The sequence below is a fragment of the Bos grunniens genome, chromosome 10, assembly GCF_055505025.1.
Source record: "Bos grunniens cultivar Pamir isolate PY7600 chromosome 10, Bosgru_T2T1.0, whole genome shotgun sequence".
Taxonomy (NCBI): Eukaryota; Metazoa; Chordata; class Mammalia; order Artiodactyla; family Bovidae; genus Bos; species Bos grunniens.
In genome coordinates, this window is record NC_141174.1 from 86,570,059 (window position 1) to 86,592,050 (window position 21,992).

Below are 21,992 nucleotides of genomic sequence, written 5' to 3' on the forward strand. Positions count from 1 at the left end.
ATTCTTGCCAATGTGTGAAGTTTTCAGGTGAAGTTTTTTAATGTTGTCATTTTTTAAACTTTCTAAAAAGGTTGTATAACTGGGTTTAAGTTATATAGTTTATGTTTTGCTTTGCAAATTTGTAATAAAATAAGCTGGGAATGCCACACGTGGGAAAAAACTATTTCAATAATAAAAATGTAGTACTACCTCTGATATCTATAAACCTGATTATATTTCTATTCAACCCTAACACCTGTAGTCTCCTGGCCAACAGGAAAATATGGGGATGATTCTCAGACCTTGCGCGCGGCGCGGGCTAGACTGGGCAATCACCATCACTCCCACCAGTCCTCCGCAATGCAGAGCAGCGGAGAACTACATTTCCCAGAATACCCCCTCCCCCAACTCTCGCCCACCTCCGCTTCCAGGTTGGAGTTTGCAGGAAGGGAATTCGGGGGAAATTTGGAAAGCAGAAAGGAAAGGGAATCTATCATTCTCCAGAGGTGGCGAAAGCCAGATGCTGCACAGATGTGGGAGTGACCGAGGCTTCCCAGCAAGCTCTCAAGAGCTAACCACTTACTTCAGGCTGTGACACCTTCCACATCCACTTCTACCTTCGCAGCAGCTGCCCCGAGTTCCGCTCCCTCCGCTCTGCCAACAATCCTGTAAGCCCCTAAAGCTATATTAAGCCCCTTTTATCCAAAGACGTACGTAGAGTGGCTTATGTTTTCCTGAACAAACCCTGAATAAGACACATGTATATTGGGACAGTGGTACCATTTAACGTTTGAAATATTTAAAATATAACGAAGGTAGGGAAATGTGATGTGTCTAGACAGACAGTGTTTTTTTTTCACCAACGGGAAATTTCTGTTTCGGAGCCAAACCGGAGTCCTGGCTTGCTATTCTTAATTTATCATGAACATTTTTTTAAAAGTGACATTAAAAACTCATTGTAAGCACCATTTAATGGTGGAATAATCATCAGATATCACGTGACTTAACGAATTAATTCCATAATGTTTTACATTGTTTTTATTTTGGCTATTATGAATAATCCTGAAAAGAGTGACTTCTTTGACTACCTCCTTTAGACAGATTCCAAAAAGAGATATTTCTGATTCAAAGAACAGAAACATATTAAAGATTATGGATACACATTGCTAGAGTGGTTTCCAAAAATGTAATTTACACTCCTACAGGCAGTGACCAAGTATTCCTCTTGCCACTCTGTGACTGCCATCAGATACTATAATGTAACAAGAATGCGTGCTAATTTGAAAGGTAAAATTTCAGGTTTATTTCTTATTCACTTGTTGATTAGCCATTTCTGTTCTCTCCACCCCACCCCCACTTCCTTTCTTTCTGTCCTGACTTCCGTCGCCTTCTCCCCTCTCTCCTCCCTTTAGCTCTCCTTTCCTTTCCTTTCCTTCTCTTTTTTCTGTCTTTCCTTCCTCCTTTTTTTTCTCCCTCCCTCCTTCCTTCCCTCCATTCTTCCTTCCTTTCTAGATTTCATATACTTTGCCTATATAAGTCTGTCAAATGTTTTTGTATAAGTCCTCCCAATTTCTGTTGCATTTAATTTTGTTTATATTTTATTATATAGCCGTATTTTTATGTAGCAGAAATCTATTCCTTTAGAGTTCCCGACATTGTTTTTAATATTAAATAATTTATCTGCTATTCAGAAGTCAAATAAGTATTAACTTCTATTTTCTATTGTTTATGGCTTGATTTAAAATTATGGCTTGGTTTTATACATTAACTCTTTGACTTACCTGAACTTTTTGGGGGGGTTATATTTTAAAAGGAGAAGATCTAACTTAATTTTCCCCCATAACAACTAGTTGCTTGAGTACCCTTTGGACAAGTCCTTACTTTTATATAAGTATATATATTTATTTTTAGATTTTAGATGTGCCTCTTTTAGATAAGTAGGACAGACTTGAAAAAAGTCCAAACGATTCAGAAATACATGATGTGGAAACTGAAAGACTCTTACCCTCTAGAGCTAACCACTGATAATGATTTAGTGAATATTTTAAAATAATGATTTAGTGAGCCTTTTAAGTTGAAGTATACAAATAACGTGTATAGTGCATAGTTTGATGAATTCTGACAAATACATACACTCAGATAACCCTCATCCAATCAAGATATAAAAATTTCCACAAAGTTCCCTCTTATCCTTTTCCAGTCAATCCCTATTTCCCCAAAGCAACAACTATTCTAATTTCAATCTCTAGATTTTTAAAAATTTTAAATGGAGGATAATTGCTTTACAATGTTGTGTTAGTTATTGCTGTACTACAGTGTGAAACCTCTATGGTTTTGTTTTAGCCATTCCTTAACTTCATATAAATGGAATCATAAGTGTAAATTCATCTAGGTCTGGCTTTGACATAAGTTTTTGAGAATCAACCATTTGTTCTGTGTAATAGCAGTTCCTATATGTTACTGAATAGTACACCATTATGAGATAAACGACAGCTTATCCGTTCACTTACTGATGGACATTTGGGTTATTTCCAGTTGGAGACTGTGTCAACGAAATCTGCTAAGAACATTCTAGTACAAGCTCTTTAGTGGATCTTTCTAGGAGTGAAATTACGAAGTCATAAAGTAGATATAACTTTAATTTTATAAGAAACTGACATAATTTTCCAAAGTGGTTGTACCATTTAACCATCAAGCAGGGCCAGCTGCTCTACATCCTCACCATACTTGGTATTATCTTTTTAGTGTCATTATAATTTTATTTTTTTTTAAAAATAGCACAATCACAAAAGTTACAAGTACAGTACAAAGAATATTTTTCTTTCACCATTTTAGAATAAGTGGCCAACCTGGTGCCTCAACTCCCCCTAATTCTTTAGTGTGCATTTAGTACAAATAAGGACATCCTCCTACTTAAACATCATAATTAGTAAGGTAACATTGGTGATATTGGCCTGTGATTTTCTTTTTTTGTGTATGATATCTTTGTCTGTTTTGATATCAGGGTAATTGTCACTTCATAGAATGAGTTTGACAGTGTTTCTTGCTCTGCAATTTTTTGGAATAGTCTCTGAAGTATACGTGTTAGCTCTTCTCTGAATGTATGGTAGAAGTCAACTGTGAAGCCATCTGGTTCTGAACTTTTGCTTTTGGGACATTTTAAAATTACTGATCCAATTTCAGTACTGGTAATTGGTCTTTTCATATTTTCTATTTCTTCCTGGTTCAGCCTCCGAAGATTGTACCTGTCTAAGGACTTGTCCATTTCTTCTAGGTTGTCCATTTTATTGACGTATAGTTGTTCATAGTAGACTCTTATGATCCTTTGTATTTCTGTGGTGTTGATTGTTCCCGTTCAGTTGCTCAGTTGTGTCTGACTCTTTGGGACCCCATGGACCGCAGCACGCCAGGCCTCCCTGTCCATCACCAACTCCCGGAGTTTACCCAAACTCATGTCCATTGAGTCGGTGATGCCATCCAACCATCTCACCCTCTGTTATGCCCTTCTCTTGCCTTCAATCTTTCCCAGCATCAGTGTCTTTTCTAATGAGTCAGCTCTTCACTTCAGGTGGCCAAAGTATTGGAGTTTCAGCTTCAGCATCAATCCTTCCAATGAACACTCAGGACTGATCTCCTTTAGGATGGACTGGTTGGATATACTTGCAGTCCAAGGGACTCTCAAGAGTCTTCTCCACCACCACAGTTCAAAAGCATCGATTCTTCGGCGCTCAGCTTTCTTCGCAGTCCAACTATCACATCCATACATGACCACTGGAAAAACCATAGCCTTGACTAGACGGACCTTTGTTGGCAAAGTAATGTCTCTGCTTTTTAATATGCTGTCTAGGTTGGTCATAGCTTGGAGTAAGCATCTTTTAATTTCATGGCTGCAGTCGCCATCTGCAGTGATTTTGGAGCCCCCCAAAAAATAAAGTCAGCCACTGTTTCTACTGTTTCCCTGTCTATCTGCCATGTTGATTGTAACTTCTTTTTAGCTTCCAATTTGATTGATTTGGGCCCTTTTCCTTTTTCTGTTGATGAGTCTGGCTAAAGGCTTATCAATTTCATTTATTTATTCTCTAAATTTAGTTTAAATTTTTTTTTAATTGGAGGAAAACTACTTTACAATGTTATGTTGGTGATTATACATATATCACCTCCCTCTTGAGCCTCCCTCCCCTCCCCCAGCCCACCCCTCTAAGTCATCAAAGAGGGCCAGGCTGGACTCCCTGTTTCATATAGCAGCTTCTCACCAGCTGTCTGTTTTACACATGGTAGTGTATATATGTCAATGCTACTTTCTCCATTCATCCCACTCTTTCCTTCTGCCACTATGTCCACAAGTCCATTCTCTATATCTGCATCTCCATTTCTTTCCTGCAAATAGGATCAATACCATTTTTCTAGATTCCACATATATGCATTAGTATACTATATTTGTTTTTCTCTTTCTGACTTACTTTACTATGTATAGCAGGCTTTAGGTTTGTCTCCACACTAGAACTGACTCAAATTCATTCTTTTCTATGGCTGAGTAATATTCCATTGCATGTATGTACATCTTCTTTACCCATTCACATGTTGATGGACATCTACATTATCCTAGCTGTTGTAAATAGTGCTGCCACGAACATTGGGGTACGTGTGTCTTTTTCAATTATAGTCTCCTCAGGGTATATGCCCGGTCATGGGATTGCTGGTCACATGGTAGTTTTGGGCTTCCCTGGTGGCTCAGATGGTAAAGAATCTACCTGCAATACAGGAAACTTGGGTTCGATCCCTGGGTCAGGAATATCCCCTAGGAAAAGGAATGGCTACCCACTCCAGTATTCTTGCCTGGAGAATGCCATGGACAGAGGAGCCTGGAGGGCTACAGTCCATGGGGTTGGAAAAAGTCAGACATGACTGAACGACTAATGCACACACACACGGTAGTTTTATTCCTGCTGCTGCTGCTGCTGCTAAGTCGCTTCAGTCGTGTCCGACTCTGTGCGACCCCATAGACGGCAGCCCACCAGGCTCCCCCGTCCCTGGGATTCTCCAGGCAAGCACACTGGAGTGGGTTGCCATTTCTTTCTCCAATGCATGAAAGTGAAAAGTGAAAGTGAAGTCACTCAGTCGTGTCCAACTCTTGGCAACGCCATGGACTTCAGCCCACCAGGCTTCTCCGGCCATGGGATTTTCCAGGCAAGAGTACTGGAGTGGGGTGCCAGTGCCTTCTCCAGTTTTATTCCTAGTTATTTATTTTTTCAAAGAACCAGCTTTTAGATTCATTGATCTTTTTTATTTTTATTTTTTCGTGTCTATTCCATTTATTTCTGTTCTAATCTTTATGATTTCTTTTCTTGTATTAAATTTAGGTTTTGTTTCTTCTTTCTCTAGTTGCTTTAGGTATAACTTTAGGTTGTTTATTTGAGACTTTTCTAATTTCTTAAGGTGAACTTGTTTTGTTATAAGCTTCTCTCTTAGAATTGCTTTTGCTACATCCCAAAAGTTTTGGATTATTGTGTTTTCGTTTTCATGTGTTTCTAGGTATTTTTTAATTTCCTCTTTGATTTCTTCAGTGATCCGTTGCTTGCTTAGTACCATATTGTTTGGTCACCACGTGTTTGTAGTTTTGGCAGTTTTTTCCTTGTAGCCAGTGTCATGGTTGAAAAGGATGCTTGATATGATTTCAGTTTTCTTAAATGTCCTGAGACTTGCTTTGTAACCCAACATTTGCTCTACCTGGGAGATGTTTTGTGTGCATGAGAAAAATGTATATTCTGCTGCTTTCAGATGGAATGCTCTATAAATATCAGTTAAGTCCATTTAGTCTAATGTATCATTTAAGGCCTGTGTTTCCTTATTGATTTTCTGTCTGCATCATCTGTCCATTGTTGTAACTGGGGTATTAATGTCCCCCACTCTTATTGTGTTACTGTCAATTTTTCCATTTATGTCTGTTAACATTTGCCTTACATATTGAGGTGTTTCTATGTTCAGTGCATATGTATTTACAATTGTTATATCTTTTTCTTGGATTGATCTTTTGATCATCATGTAGTGCTCTTCTTTGTCTCTTGTAACAATCTTTATTTTAAACTCTATTTTGTCTGATGTATTGCTACTCCAGCTTTCTTTTGATTTCCATTTGTGTGGAATACCTTTTTCCATTGTCTTACTTTCAGTCTGTATATGTCTCTAGATCTGAAGTGAGTCTCTTGTAGGCAGCAAATATTTGGATCTTGTTTTTATATCCATTCAGCCAGTCTGTGTCTTTTGCATGAAGCATTTAATACATTTATATTTAAGGTAATGATCGATACATATGTAATTATTGCCATTTTGTGAATTGTTTATTCTTTTTGTACGTCTTTCCCCCTTCTTTTCTTTTGTGATTTGATGACTATCTTTAATGTTATATTTGGATTCCTTTTTCTTTTTTGTGTGTATATCTATTATATATTTTTATTTTGCAGTTACCATGAAATATTTTTTTAGGGGTCTATATTTTTATGTGTTTAAGTTGCCAATCTCTTACTTTCAAATGCATTTTGGATACCCCACATTTGTACTCTTCTCCCCTATGATTACTGTTTTTGATACTATATTTTACATCTATTTTTTGTGCATCCCTTAGCTGCTTATCGTGGATACAGATTATTTTACTCCTTTTGTCTTTTAACCTCCCTACTAGCTTTGTGTGTGGATGATTTCCTACTTTTATTCTATGTTTGCCTTTACCAGTGAGCTTTTCCATTTTGAAATGTTCTTGTTTATAGTTGTGACCTTTTCTTCCCTTTTTTTTTGTTTCTTTCTTTATGGGTTACACTGGGTCTTTGTTACTGCATGAGGACTTTCTCTAGTTGTGACAAGTGAGGTGCACTTGTCATTCACTGACGGGCTTCTCACTGGAGGGGCTTCTCGTTGCAGAGCACAGGCTCTAGGTGCAGGGGCTCCCGTAGTTGCAGCACATGGGCTCAGTAGTTGCAGGTCATGTATTCTAGCGTGAGTGGTTACGGCAAATGGGCTTACTTGCTCCATGGCATGTGGAATCCTCCCAGACCAGAGATCAAGCCCATGTCCTCTACACTGGCAGGCCTGGGACCCCTGACCAAAGCAACAGAAGGTGAAGAAATTGCATTAAGAAAAACCTGGAGGGGAGATCGACCAAGATGGTAGAGTAGAAGGACCCTAAGCTCACCTCCTCTCATGAGAACACCAAAATCACAATTTGCTAAACAACAACCATCGATAAAGTAGACTGAAAACCTACCATAAAGGATCCTCTACAACTAATGACATAAAGACAGAAACAAAACAGATGAGTAGAAGAGGCAGACTTGTGATCTAATCAAATCCCATACCCCCTGGGAAGGCCACCCATAAACTGGAGAATAATTATATTATAGAAGTTCTGTCCGCCGCGCCGCGCTGGGCGCTCGGTCTGTCTCAGCGGTGGGGAGCGAGCCAGGCCTCCGGCCGCCACCGCTGTATAGGGGTGTGCAGCCCCTGGCCAGGCCCCGGCCGGGGCAGGAGCGCAGACTAATCGCTAAATTTTTAAAAAAAAAAAAAAAAAAAGAAGTTCTCCCACAGGAGTGAGAGTTAGCCGCATGTCAGACCCACCCCCCGACCCAGCATGGAGGTCTAGAAATGGTTAGAGGAGCCCTGAGAGCATTTGATTGTGAAGGCTAGTAAGGCTTGACTGCAGGAGCTCCAGAGGATTGGGGAAAATAGACTTCACTTTTAAAGGGTGCACACAAAATCTCACATGCACCAGGACCAAGGGAAAAGCCATCATTTGATGGGAACCTGGGCCAGACCTACCCATTGGTCTTGAAGAGTCTCCTGGGGACGCAGGGAGTAGGTCTGGCCTACCTGGGGACATAGGCACTGGAGACGGACCTATCAGGGAGCATTCATCTGTATGAGCTCCCCTGGAGGCTTACATTTTGGCACCAAGCCCTGGTCCCACCCTACAGCCTATAGGCTTCAGTGCTGGGATTCCTCCGGCCAGACAACACACTGGGCAGAGGCACAGCCCCATGCATCAGCAGACAGGCTGCCTAAAGACTTCCTAATACAGGCACCTCTAGACACACCCCTGGACAGCGCCTTGCCAACCAGAGCACCAAGACTGAGCTCTATCCATCAGGGGCAGGCATCAGTCCCTCCTACCCGGAAGCCTGAACAAGCCTCTAGACCAGCTTCACGCACCAGGGGGCAGACACCAGAAGCAAGAAAACTACGGTCCTGCACCCTGCACACCACATCTGCTAATGCAGGCCAATCATTACTGGGACAAGCTGGCCCCTGGCCCTTGGGTAACAAGAGGAGTGCACTCTTGGGACACACAGGACATCTCCTACTGAGAGCCACTTCTTCAAGATATGGAAACATCACCTGCCACATACATAAAAATACCAATAACAACTTAGATAAAATGAGGTGACAGAGGAATATGTTTCAGATGAAGAGAAGAGATGAAACCCCAGAAGAACCAAGTGATGTGGAGACAGGCAGTCTACCTGAGAAGGAGTTCAGAGTAATGATTATAAAGATGATCAGAGGGGTCTTCCCTGCCAGTCCAGTGGTAAAGACTACACTTCCACTGCAGAGTTCAATCCCTGGTCAGAGAACTAGATACCGCTTGCCACTGCACCATGTGGTAAGGCCAAAAAAAATTAAAAACAAGGAAATGGTAAAAAAAGAAAAAAAAAAGGATCAAAGAATTCAGAAGAGTGGATGCACAGAATGAGAAATTGAGAAATTAGAGGTTTTTACCAAAGAATTTGAAAATATTAAGGATAACCAAGTATAATTAAAGAATACAATAGCTGAAATGAAAAATAAACTAGAAGGAATAAATAGACTACATTAGACAGAAGAACGGATCAGTGAGCTGGAAGACAGAGTAGTGGAAATCACCGCCGCCAAACAGGTAAAAGGAAAAAGGAATAAACAAAATGAAGAAAGTTTAAGAGAACTTTGGGACAACATCAAGCAAACTGATATTCACATTGTAGGGGTCCCAGAAGGAGAAGAGAAAGAGAAAGGGCCAGAGAAAATATTTTGAGATAATAGGTAAAAACTTCCCTAACCTGGGAAAGGAAACAACTGACCTCGTCCAGGAACCACCTATAGTCCTATACTGGATTGACCCACAGAGGACTATTATTGGACGACACATTGTAATCAAAATGACAAAAGTTAAAGAGAGAATATTAAAAGCAACAAGGGAAAAAGCAATAAATATCATACAGTTCAGTTCAGTTGCTCAGTCATGTCCAACTTTTTGTGACTCCATGGATTGCAGCACACCAGGCTTCCCTGTCATCACCAATTCCCGGAGCTTGCTCAAACTTATCTCCATTGAGTGGGTGATGCCATCCAACCATCTCATCCTCTGTCGTCCCCTTCTCCTGCCCTCAGTCTTTCCCAGCATCAGGGTCTTTTCTAATGAGTCAGTTCTTTGCATCAGGTGGCCAAAATATTGGAGCTTCAACTTCGACATCAGTCCTTCCAATGAATATTCAGGACTGATTTCCTTTAGGATTGACTGGTTTGATCTCCTTGCTGTCCAGGGGACTCTCAAGAGTCTCCTCCAACACCACAGTTCAAAAGCATCAATTCTTTGGCATTCAGCTTTCTTTATGGTCTAACTCTCACATCTGTACATTACTACTGGAAAAACCATAGCGTTGGTTATATGGACCTTTGTCAGTAAAGGGAACTCCTTTAAGGCTATCAGCTGATTTTTTAGCAGAAACCGCAGACCATAAGGGAGTGACACGATATACTGAAAGTGCTCAGTTGCTTCAGTCATAGCCGACTCTTTGCGACCCCATGGACTGCAGCCCACCAGGCTTCTCTGTCCATGGGATTCTCCAGGCAAGAATCCTGGAGTGGGTTGCCATGAATGTTCATACAATGTTCTTAAATTCACACTGCAATTTTAGTATTTTTTTTCATAGATTGAAAAAGAGTTTTCAGTGTAAACTATCATATTTTCTGTAGTAAAGACAGTTTTACTTCAACCTTTTACAATCTGTATTCCTATGTCTTTTGCTACGACATCCAATACAATGTCAAACAGAAGTGGCAATAGTGAAACCACTTGCCTTTTTCTGACTTCCAGGCAATATCTTTTCAACATTCCACCATAATTGTATCATGTTAGCTCTGGGATTTTCTTAGATGCCCTTTATCAGGTTGAAGAACCTGCCATGCCAGTTTAAGGTGCTTTAGTTGTGAACTGGTGCTCCCTTTTATTGAATGCTTTTTCTGAATCTACTGAGAATATGACATAGGTTTTTACCTGTACCTTATTATTGTGACCAGTTTCATTGACTGATTTTCCCATGGTAAACTATCCTTGCCACCATGGAATAGAGCTCATTGGCTAAATTTTGTTTAGGAATATGTACCTATGTTCCTGAAAGATGTTGATCTGTGATTTCCTTTTTTGTAATATCCTTGTAAAGTTTTATATCCAGGATATGCTGAATTCATAAATGCATTAGAGAATATTCTCTTATCATCTATTTACTGAAAGAATGTATGTAAATTAGTATCTTTTCTTCACTAAATATGTGATAGATCATCTGTGCTTGGAGTTTACTTTGTGAAAATGTTATTAGAAAGGTTTGCTATCAATTTATTTAATAGATATAAGACTATTCAGATTTTCTACTTCTTCTTGATTGTATTTTGGTAAACTGTGTTTCAAGGAATTTGTCCATTCATCTAAATATTCATATTTGGTGGCATAAAGTTATTCATAATGTTATCTTTCTCTTTTTTTAAGATTTATTTATTTGTTGGCTGTGCTGGGTCTTCATTACTGAGCACAGGCTTTCTCTGGTTTCGGCGAGCCGGACATACTCTTCCCTGCGATGCGCAGGCTTCTCACTGCCGCGGCTTTTCTTGTTGCAGAGCGCGGGCTCCAGGCACATGGGCTTCAGTAGCTGAGGCTTGCAGGCTCAAGAGTGTGGGCTCAGTAGTTGTGGCACACGGGTTTAGTCACTCCGTGGCATGTGGGAATTGTATTGTATTGAATTCTCCAAATATGATTGTGGATTTGTCTGTCCTTTTCCTCTGTCAACTGCTGCTTTATGCATTTTATAGCTGTATTCTTAGGTGCATTGTTATTGCTTCCTGTTGAGTTAACTCTCATCAATTTGGAATTTCTCTTTATTTCAAGTAATAGCTTCTTGGCTTAAATTTTACTTTCTCTGGTTATTTGATTACATATGATAACATTAATGTGATCATACTTGCTTTCTTTGATTAGTTGTTTAAATGACATGTTTGGTTTGTCTTTTCACACAACACTTATTTGTGTTTTCATACTTTTGTGCATTTTGGCATGCCTTGTGTAAGCAGCGTGTAATGGGTCTTTTTTAAAGATTTAATTTATTATTTACTCATTCATTTTTGACAGTGCTGGGGCTTCATTGCTACACGCAGGCTTTCTCCAGTTGTGGTGAGCAGGGCTTACTCTTCGTTTTGGTGCACAGGCTTCTCATTGTGCTGGTTTCTCTTTGCTGAGCATGGGCTCTAGGCATGCAGGCTTCAGTGGCTGCAGCTCGTGCATGGGCTTTGTAGTTGTGGCACATGCCCTGTGCCATGTGGGATCTTCCCAGACCAGGGATCAAACCCATGTCCCCTGCATTGGCAGGTGGATTCTTAACCACTGGACTACCAGGGAAGCCCCGGGTCTTTTTCTGTTTTTAATCTTCTGCCAATCTGTTCTTTATTGGTTGTTTTGTTCCTTTACATTTACACTTACTCTCATTATGACATAATTAAATTGGGGTTAAGTCTGCCCGCCTGTAAGTTGCTTCAGTTGTGTCGGACTGTGTGGCCCTAGGGACTGCAGCCTGGGTTAAGTGTACTATCTTGCTGTTTTCTTCCCCCAAGTTTTCCCATCTGTTCTTTTCTTCTTCCCTTCATATCTTCTTTTTATTAATCAGGTATTTTGATACCCCATTTTATCTTTTTGTTTCCCTTTAACTGTCAATCTTTTCAGCAATTAATCCTAAAATTTTTTTAAAAAGTGTATTATTTCAGTATACCTACTATTGTCACAAATAATGCAGTAATCTTACAACAGTTTATCTTCATCTCCATGCACATATTTTTATTGATTTTATGTATTTTATTTCCTACTTATGTTATAAACCCTACAAATATTTGTCATTATTGTTACTAGTCGATAGTCTTATATTTACTCAGTATGATGATGTAGGACCTTTGCCTTTTAATCTGACTTTTTTTTTTTTTTGTCATGGAAGCCTGCTAGGGATACAATTCTGCAGCTCTTATTTATCTGAGAACATTTTTTTAACTCTCATATTTGAAGCATTTTTTTCTTCATATGGAATTCTAGTTTGAAAAGTTTTTTTGTGGTTTTTGTTTGTTTGACCCTTTAGCAGTTTGAAAGTGAAAATGAAAGTGAAATCGCTCAGTTGTGTCCAACTCTTTTCAACCCTATGGACTGTAGCCTACCATTTTCCTCTGTCCATGGGATTTTCCAGGCAAGAATACTGGAGTGGGTTGCCATGTCCTTCTCTAGGGGATCTTCCTGACCCAGGGATCAAACCCAGGTCTCCCACATTGCAGGCACACTCTTTACCATCTGAACCACCAGGGAATCCCTTTTAGCAGTTTAAGGACGTTATTTCATTGTTTTTCAATGTCCATAGATTTTTGTTAAGATATCAACTATTATAATAGTTTCCCCAGGAGGTACTGTGGCTTTTCTTGACCACTTTAAAGATTTTCTTTATAAGTTAACTTTTCAGAAGTTTGACTATAGTATCCTTAAGCATGGTTTTCTTTTATTATCCTGCTTGGTGTTTATGAAGCTTTCTGAATGTGTGAGCTTTATCATTCATTAAATTAGGAAAATCTCAGCCGTCAATCTTCAAATGTCACATATGTCTTATCTCTCTCTCCTCTCTGTTTGGGACTCCGATTACATGTACGTTAAACCTTTTGCCTGTGATCCAAATCTCTGTAATACTTTGTTCTTTTTCAATACTTTTTCTTTCTGTCTTCAGTTTAAATATTTTATATGACTGTATTTGAATCTAGACTCATACTGTAACCATTCAATTAGCTCTTAATTGCAGATGTTTCAACTTGCATTTCTAGAATGCCCATTTGATTCTTTTCCTAGATTTAAAGTCTCTACTGAAGTGCTCTTTTTGTCAATTTTGTTCATCTTTTCCTCCAATTTATTTAACATACTAAGTATAGCTATTTTGAAGTTTTTGTCTGGTAACTTGAATTTATGAATCATCTCTGGGTCTGCTTCTTTTATTGCTTTATCTTATGATGATTTGTGGGTTTTTTTTTTCCTCTGCACATTCAGGGATTGGGCATGTGTGTGTGTGTGTCTGTATCCACTAGTTAATACAGTGGTTAACAAAATGAAGAGGTTCTAGATTATATTGTTTCCCTCTAAGGTTGAATCTTGTTCTGGAAACAAGTATCAATTTAAGTCTAGTCCTTACTCCTGCAGGTAACACTGCTAGTTCATGGTCCTTAATGCTAGGATGTAGCCTTTCTGGGGCCCCATCAGTGTGGAGGAATTTGTGAAGCTTTATGCATTCTACAGGGCTTCCCAGGTGGCACTAGTGGTAATGAATCCACCTGCCAGTACAGGAGATATAAGAGATGTAGATTCAATCCCTGGGTCAAGAAGATCTCCTGGAGTAGGAAATGGCACCCCACTTCAGTATTCTTGCCTGGAAAATTCAATACTAAAGCCTTTGATTGTGTGGATCACAACAAACTGTGGAAAATTCTTAAAGAGATGAGAATACCAGACTACCATACCTGCCTCTGGAGAAACCTGTATGCAGGTCAAGAAGCAAGAGTTAGAACTAGACATGGAACAACAGACTGGTTCAAAATTGGGAAAGGAGTACAGCAAGGCTGTATATTGTCATCCTGCTTATTTAACTTATATGCAGAGTTCAGTTCAGTTCAGATCAGTTGCTCAGTCATGTCCGACTCTTTGCGACCCCATGGACTGCAGCAGACCAGGATTCCCTGTCTATCACCAACTCCTGGAGCTTGCTCAAACTCATGTCCATTGAGTCGGTGATGCCATCCAACCATCTCATCCTCTGTCATCCCCTTTTCCTCCTGCCCTCAATCTTTCCCAGCATCAAGGTCTTTTCCAGTGAGTCAGTTCTTTGCATCAGGTGGCCAAAGTATTGGAGCTTCAACTTCAACATCAGTCCTTCCAATGAATATTCAAGACTGATTTCCTTTAGGATGGACTAGTTGGATCTCCTTGCAGTTCAAGAGACTCTCAAGAGTCTTCTCCAACACCACAATTCAAAAGCATCAATTCTTCGGCACTTAGCTTTCTTTATAATCCAACTCTCACATCCGTACATGACTACTGGAAAAACCATAGCTTTGACTAGATGGACCTTTGTCAGCAAAGTAATGTTTCTGCTTTTTAATATCCTGTCTAGGTTGGTCATAGCATTTCTTACAAGGAGCAAGCATCTTTTAATTTCATTCACCATCTGCAGTGATTTTGGAGCCCAGGAAAACAAAGTCTCTCACTGTTTCCATTGTTTCCCCATGTATTTGCCATGAAGTGAGTACATCATGCAAAATGCAGGCAGGATGACTCACAAGCTGGAATCAAGATTACCGGGAGAAATATCAACAACCTCAGATGTGCAGGTGATACCATGGTAATGGCAGAAAGGAAAGAAGAACTAAAGAGCCTCTTGATGAAGGTGAAAGAGTAGAGTGAAAAAGCTGTCTTAAATCTCAACATTCAAAAGACAAAGTTTATGGCATCTGGTCCCATGGCAAGTAGATAGGGAAAAAAATGGAAACAGTGACAGATTTTATTTTCTTAGGCTCCAAAATCACTGTGGATGATGACTGCAGCCTGAAATTAAAAGACACTTGCTCCTTTAAAGAAAAGCTATGACCAACCTAGACAGCATATTAAAAAGCAGAGACATCACTTTGCCTTCAAAGGTCCATCTAGTCAAATCTATGTTTTTTTCAGTAGTCATGTACGAATGTGAGAGTTGGACCATAAAGAAGGCTGAGTGCCGAAGAATTGATGCTTTTGAACTTGAGAGTCCCTTGGACTGCAAGGAGATCAAACCAATCAATCCTAAAGGAAATCAGTCCTGAATATTTATTGAAAGGGCTGATGCTGAAGCTGAAGCTGTAGTACTTTGGCCACATGATGGGAAGAGCCAACTCATGGGAAAAGACCCTGATGGTGGGAAAGGTTGAGGTCAAGAGGAGAAGAGGGGTCACAGAGGATGAGATGGTTGGATGGCATCACTGACTCAATGGGCATGAATTTGAGCAAACTCTGGGAGATAGTGCAGGATAAGGAAGCCTGGCATGCTGCAGTCGATAGGGTCGTAGAGTTGGACACGACTGCGTGACTGAACTGAACTAAACCTCTCATGTCTCCCCATATTGTGAAACCTCTGAAAATCTCTGTTCAGCTCTCAGCCTCCAAGAAATTGTTCTCTGCTAGGTCTCCTAGAGTCTAGATTCTTGCCTTGCTCTTCACATCTCAACAGTGAGCCAAGTAACTGAGGGAAATTTTTATGCAATTTTGGAGGGCTTCTTCTCCACAGCTCCCTTCTGTAAGGCACCTTGCCCTCCAAACCCAGCTGGGTTAGCAGGGCTGAAGTTTGATCTCTTTCCTGTGCCCCAAGACACTCCTGTTCTCTGCTTGGGCTCTCCATTCCTGGGGTAGGAAGAACATGAAGCTGACCTCAAGTGCTTCCTTCTTCTGCCTTGGTTGCTGTCCAGTGTCATCAATCATTGTTTTACACCATTCGTCTAACTTTTATTGTTTACAGCAGGCAGGTGAATCAAATATCAGGTACTCAATCACAACCAGAGCTGGAAATCAGGAGATTCATTTTTGTAAAGGGAATGAATTTAAGGGACATTTATATTTTTCTCATCTGTAACCATAGAGAAAGGCTAAGCATAAAGATCCTCTTATTAACTGCTGCCACTCAAATTCAGATTCCAAACTGAAAGTCATAATTTTAGAGTTCTTGCCTTTATTTTCATGCCTCTCTTAAAATCATTAATAGCTTAATAAAATATATTCATTCTAATCTTTGCTAAATTTTCTATTCATAAAATTGGAGTGAAACAAAAACAGGTGCCTATTGCTTTTCATATTTATAGAGCATTACAGACAAAAAGTTACATTTCTTAGGTCAAAGACAACACAGTAGTACAAGTGCTAAAACAGATTCCCGTGGTTTTAGGTGTGGAACATGATGCTTTGATATATGTATATGTTGCAAAATGACTACCACAATAAGTTTAGCTAACTAACATCCATCCCCACAAACAGTTTTGTTTGTTTGTTTCTTTGTTTTTCATGTTATGAGAACTTTTAAGACCTACTCTCTTAGCAGCTTTCAAACGTACAACACAGTATTGTCAACTTTGGTCATCATGCTATACATTGCATCCCCAGGATATATAACCGGAAGTTTGTACCCAAAGGTAAAAAACTGCCTTTTCCCATTTTCTCCACCTGCTATCCCCCATGTCTGGCAACATCAGTCTGTTCTCTGCACTATGAGTTCAGTCTTTTAAGATTTCATTTAAAAGTGAGATTACACAGTATTTATATCGCTCTGACTTCTTTTGTTTAGGATAATGCTCTCAAGGTCGATCCATGTTGCTGCAATGCACTCATCCGTCAGTGGATATTTAGGTTGTTTCTGTACCTTGGCTGTTGTAAATAATGCCACAGTGGGCGTGGAGGTGCAGATACCTTTTCCAGGTAGTGGTTTTTTTCCTGCAGCTGTATACCCAGAAGTAAAATTTCCGGATCACATGATAGTCCTATTTCTCATCTTTTGAGGAAACTCCACACTGTCTTCTGTAGCAGATGTGCCAATGCACATCCTTACGGCACTACACGAGTGTGCCCTTTTCTCCAAATCCTTGACAGCACTTGTTGTCTCTCGTGTTTCTGATCAAAGACATTTTAATAAGTGTGAGATGATAGACCACTGAGGTTTTGATTTGTATTTCCCTGATAATTATGATGCTGAGCACCTTTTCAGGTACCTGTTGGCCATTTGTATGTTTCTTCAGAAAAAAAAAATGTCTGTTCAGTTCCTCTATACATTTTTTTCATTGGATTCTTTTTGTTTTTGTTACTATGGAATTATTGTTTATATATTTTGACTATTAACCCCTTACCAGATACATGAGTTGCAGAAAATTTCTCCCATTCTATAGGCTGATTTTTCACTTTGTTGATAGTATCTTTTGCTGTGCAGAAATTTTTTAATTTGATGTAGTCTTACCCATTTATTTTTAATTTTGTTGCCTGTGCTTTTGGTATCAAATCCAAAAAATCATGGTGAAAATTACTGTCAAGGAGTTTACCCCTATGTTTTCTTCCAGAAATGTTGTGGTTTCAGGTCTTTGAGCTTTGTCATATCATTCTGTCTTGCTTTTTGATGAGTGTAAAACCCAAAGGAACAAATATTGTATACCTTCATTAAAACTGGCAGAGACACAAAATTAGAGTTAGGGAGCTCTGTAATTCCCATCTCTCCTACAGATTGTCTTTTAAGACAATTCAATCCCTTGGTAGGAGCCTAAAATAAAAGACAATTCCTGAGTAGAAATCTAAAATAAAAATTTTATAGTAGAAAAGCTTCTGTGTTATGGTCATAGAAACAAGAATTTATTTTTGTTTCCTTCATGTTGGAAAGAATAAAGAAGTTGCTTAGCCATCTTTGGTTCTCCAATACCCTATTGCTATTTATGTGATATTGAAGATCAAAGTTATTTAAATCAAGGGTCCCTGATCTCTGGGATCTAATGCCTGATGATCTGAAATGAAGCTGATGTAACAATAATAGAAATAAAGCATGCAATAAGTGTAATGCCCTTGAATCATCCCCAAACCATCCTCCCCCCACCCCCAGTCCATGGAAAAATAGTTTTATATGAAATTAGTCCCTGGTGCCAAAAAGGTTGGGGACCACTGATTTAAATGTTTCAAAGAAACTTTTTAAAGTAGAATGCCAGCTGTGCTTGAAGCATTATTTAGCCGTGTCTGTGTGTGTGTCTGTGTGTATGCTGTGCTAAGTTGCTTCAGCTGTGTCCAACTCTTTTTGACCCTTTGAACTGCAGCCCACCAGGGTCCTCTGTCCATGGATTTCTCCAGGCAAGAATACTTCAGTGGGTTACCATGCCCTCCTCCAGGGCATCTTCTTGTCCCAGGGATCAAACTTGTGTCTCATTATATGTCTTGCGTTGGCAGACAGATTCTTTACCACTAGCACCACCTGGGAAGCTCTAGATATATGTAAATATATATAATGGGGTAACATTTTTGTTACCCCTCCATTATGTCAGATCCTCCAAATGTGTCAGACATTCTTACCTTCAGAGTTACTGTGGGAGGGGTAATTGAACACAGTACATGGGAGTAAGTGGTCTCTTGATAACTTTTGTAGTGTTAAAAAAGCTCAAGGAAGGGAAGATCTTATTTGTTTGGGTGAATCATAAAAGGTTTCATGATGCAGTGCTATCAAAATTGATCTTAAATTTTGGGCAGAACTTTGGTAAGGATTAAAAGGAAAGGGCATATCACATCAAAGTGATACAAAGGGAGAGTCACATCAAAGGTAGAAAAGAGGGGAATAGCAGATGATCTGATTTGTCTAGAAATTAGAGATAACAATGGGAAGGTAGTGTGGGATCTTCTCATTGGGGGACTAAATGCTAGTTTGTGGGGTGTAAGCCACCTGGAACCAAAGAGGCTACTGTTGATGGAAGGAACACTGTGACTAGAGCTCATCTGGTCATGGGAGGATATCAGGACCTCAGGGCCAGTGCTGGTTCACAGAAGTTTCTAACTACCTGAGTAGAAAATCTTGAAGAAGGTCATGATTTGCATAAAACTTAATTTAATTAAGGTAAAAGACTTTCCTATATTCTGAAATTAGCCCTCTCTATTCTACTATTTAAAACATAGTCTATAGAAAATATATGATAAATCCCCATGTTCACTGCAGCATTTACAGTAGAAAAGACATGGAAACAAACTGTCTGTATGAATGGATAAATTATGATATACACTTATTTATAAATATTAATATATGTGATATATATGTGATATATTTATATATGAATATTATCCAGCCATAAAAAGGAAGTTTTTAAAGTACTGTTCTTATTTGGTGAAATTAAAAGTTGACAATCATATATTGGTCCTTAAAACATTTTTTTTTTTATATTATTGGTCAGAAAACTAAAGCCTGGGAGCTACTGTCATATAGGGCCAATTGGAGCTGGTTGAGTACTCTTGGACAGAATGGAGAAAGTGGGCTGAGAGGAGGAAAGATATTTGGGAAATAACACTTAGAAGATGAAGCAACCATTTGGCTATGTGTCGAAAGGTAGCCTAATGAAAGCAGGAGAGTGAGGGACGTGATGGCATTTTGGTAGAGGCAAAGCAGGCAGCATCGGGCTTCCCTGGTGGCTCAGTTGGTAGACAATCTGCCTGCAGTGTGGGAGACCTAGGTTTGATCCCTGGGTTGGGAAGATCCCCTGGAGAAGGAAACAGCTACCCACTCCAGTATTCTGTCCTGGAGAATTCCATGGACTGGGCTGGAAGAAGCACAAGCTGGAATCAAGATTGCCGGGAGAAATATCAATAATCTCAGATATGCAGATGACACCACCCTTATGGCAGAAAGTGAACAGGAACTCAAAAGCCTCTTGAGGAAGGTGAAAGAGGAGAGTGAAAAAGTTGGCTTAAAACTCAACATTCAGAAAACGAAGATCATGGCATCTGGTCCCATCACTTCATGGGAAATAGATGGGGAAACACTGGGAACAGACTATTTTGGGGGGCTCCAAAATCACTGCAGATGGTGACTGCAGCCATGAAATTAAAAGACGCTTACTCCTTGGAAGGAAAGTTATGTCCAACCTAGACAGCATATTCAAAAGCAGAGACATTACTTTGCCAACAAAGGTCCATCTAGTCAAGGCTATGGTTTTTCCAGTGGTCATGTATGGATGTGAGAGTTGGACTGTGAAGAAGGCTGAGCACTGAAGAATTGATGCTTTTGAGCTGTGGTGTTGGAGAAGACTCTTGAGAGTCCCTTGGACTGCAATGAGATCCAACCAGTCCATTCTGAAGGAGATCAGCCCTGGGATTTCTTTGGAAGGAATGATGCTAAAGCTGAAACTCCAATACTTTGGCCACCTCATGCGAAGAGTTGACTCACTGGAAAAGACTCTGATGCTGGGAGGGATTTGGGGCAGGAGGAGAAGGGGACGACAGAGGATGAGATGGCTGGATGGCATCACTGACTCAATGGACGTGAGTGTGAGTGAACTCCGGGAGTTGGTGGTGGACAGGGAGGCCTGGTGTGCTGCGATTCATGGGGTCGCAAAGAGTTGGACACAACTGAGCGACTGAACTGAACTGAACTGATGGTCCATACGGTTATAAACAGTCAGACACAACTGAGCAACTTCCACTCACTCAAAGCAGTCAGAGGCTAACAGGGAAGATCATTTTAGTTGTGGCAATGTTCTGTGGACGATCCTGTAGGAAACTTGAAAAATGTCCCTTGGGCAACTGAAATGTCAGTCTGGAGCTTGGAAGAGAGGTCATTTCTTGATGAAAGAATATATTTATTTTATATCTACTGCGAGCTAAGCGCTGAATTTGGGGGGAAAAGATATATTTGCGTCTCAATTATACAGACTCCCTTACAATGATCTTTTCTTCATTAAGTACTTGTTTCTTTATACAGTCATCCTTGGAGATTCACGGGGGATGGGTTCTAGGAACCACTGCAGATACCAAAATCTGAGGATGCTTGCGTTCCAGTGTTGGCCTCTGAAGCTTTCCCTCTGCATCCATGGATTCAACCAATCTTGGTTGTGTTCTACTGCCTTTATTTTTTTTAATCTGCATGTTAGTGGACCTACACAGTTCAAACTCGTATTGTTCAAGAGTCAACAATATAGCTATTTTATTTCTCTTTTATGGTACTTTAGAAGCTCTAATTCAAAGATATATCACAAATACAATAATAAATATCTAAAATTTACAACTAATCTACAAAATTATAAATGAATCAAAAACTAAGACTGAAAAAAAGTTTTATTAGTGTATTGGTTAGCCGAGGCTTCAGTAACAAATAAACAAACGTGTAACAGCACAGTACCATAAAGTCTCTCACTTGGTCACACTCTGTCTCTTGATGAGCAAGTGAATAGGTTGGTAGAATGGCTCTCCAAGGAGACCCAGGCAGATGAGAGGTTCCACCTGCATGAACAACACATGGCTTCTAAAGTCACTCTGTCACTTCCATCTCAGTCAGCATGCATTCAAGATTTCATCCCTCAAAGTGGCAAACATGGCTTCTACTCACACTCTACTGGCTAGAACTCAGATATATGGCTCAATCTAACACGGGCAGCTGGGAGGCACAGTCAAGCTTTATGTCCAGGAAGAAGAGGAAATGGATTTGGCTGAATAATTAGCTGTCTGCCACGGTTTGTATTATTAATAAATTGTCTGAGAAAGAGTTAGATTCTAATAAGTGAAGCACTTGATCATGAAGAGCATTTAGTCTGTCAATAAATAGAATCTTGAGCACTGCATCTCTGGAGAGAAGTTACTGCCATTTATAAGGAACGTCTATTCATGTAACAGTTAAACCATGCTTTATATTTGTAAAAATAAAACAGTTGAATTCCTATAAGATTGTGCAGAGTCCTTGCCAGGGTATCATTTGCTTTTTCCAGCTGAAAAGCAATCTAAGCTAAGTGACCTGAGATGATGGGGGGCAAGAGGAAAAAGGACAGCATCCCAAGATTAATATGTTTTCTATAAGCAGATCCTTTCTGACCTTCCTTTTTGTTCCCAGGAACATGGGCCTCTTTGATGTGTTTGTGGTTTTTGCATTTCTTTTACCATCAGCATTTTTTCTTCAAAATTGTCCTTA

At 39.7% G+C, this 21,992-nt stretch overlaps 2 long non-coding RNA genes across 2 annotated transcripts in view; one reads left to right on the forward strand and one right to left on the reverse strand.

Moving 5' to 3' along the window:
* The window catches only part of LOC147365268 (uncharacterized), an 89,557-nt gene that overhangs the window by 57,522 nt on the left and 10,043 nt on the right, over positions 1-21,992 (reverse strand). The window lies entirely within an intron of this gene.
* Positions 411-20,957, forward strand: LOC147365269 (uncharacterized). The gene is made up of 3 exons (XR_015135337.1): positions 411-647; positions 1,185-1,266; positions 20,793-20,957. It is a non-coding gene; the product is annotated as an uncharacterized LOC147365269 (long non-coding RNA).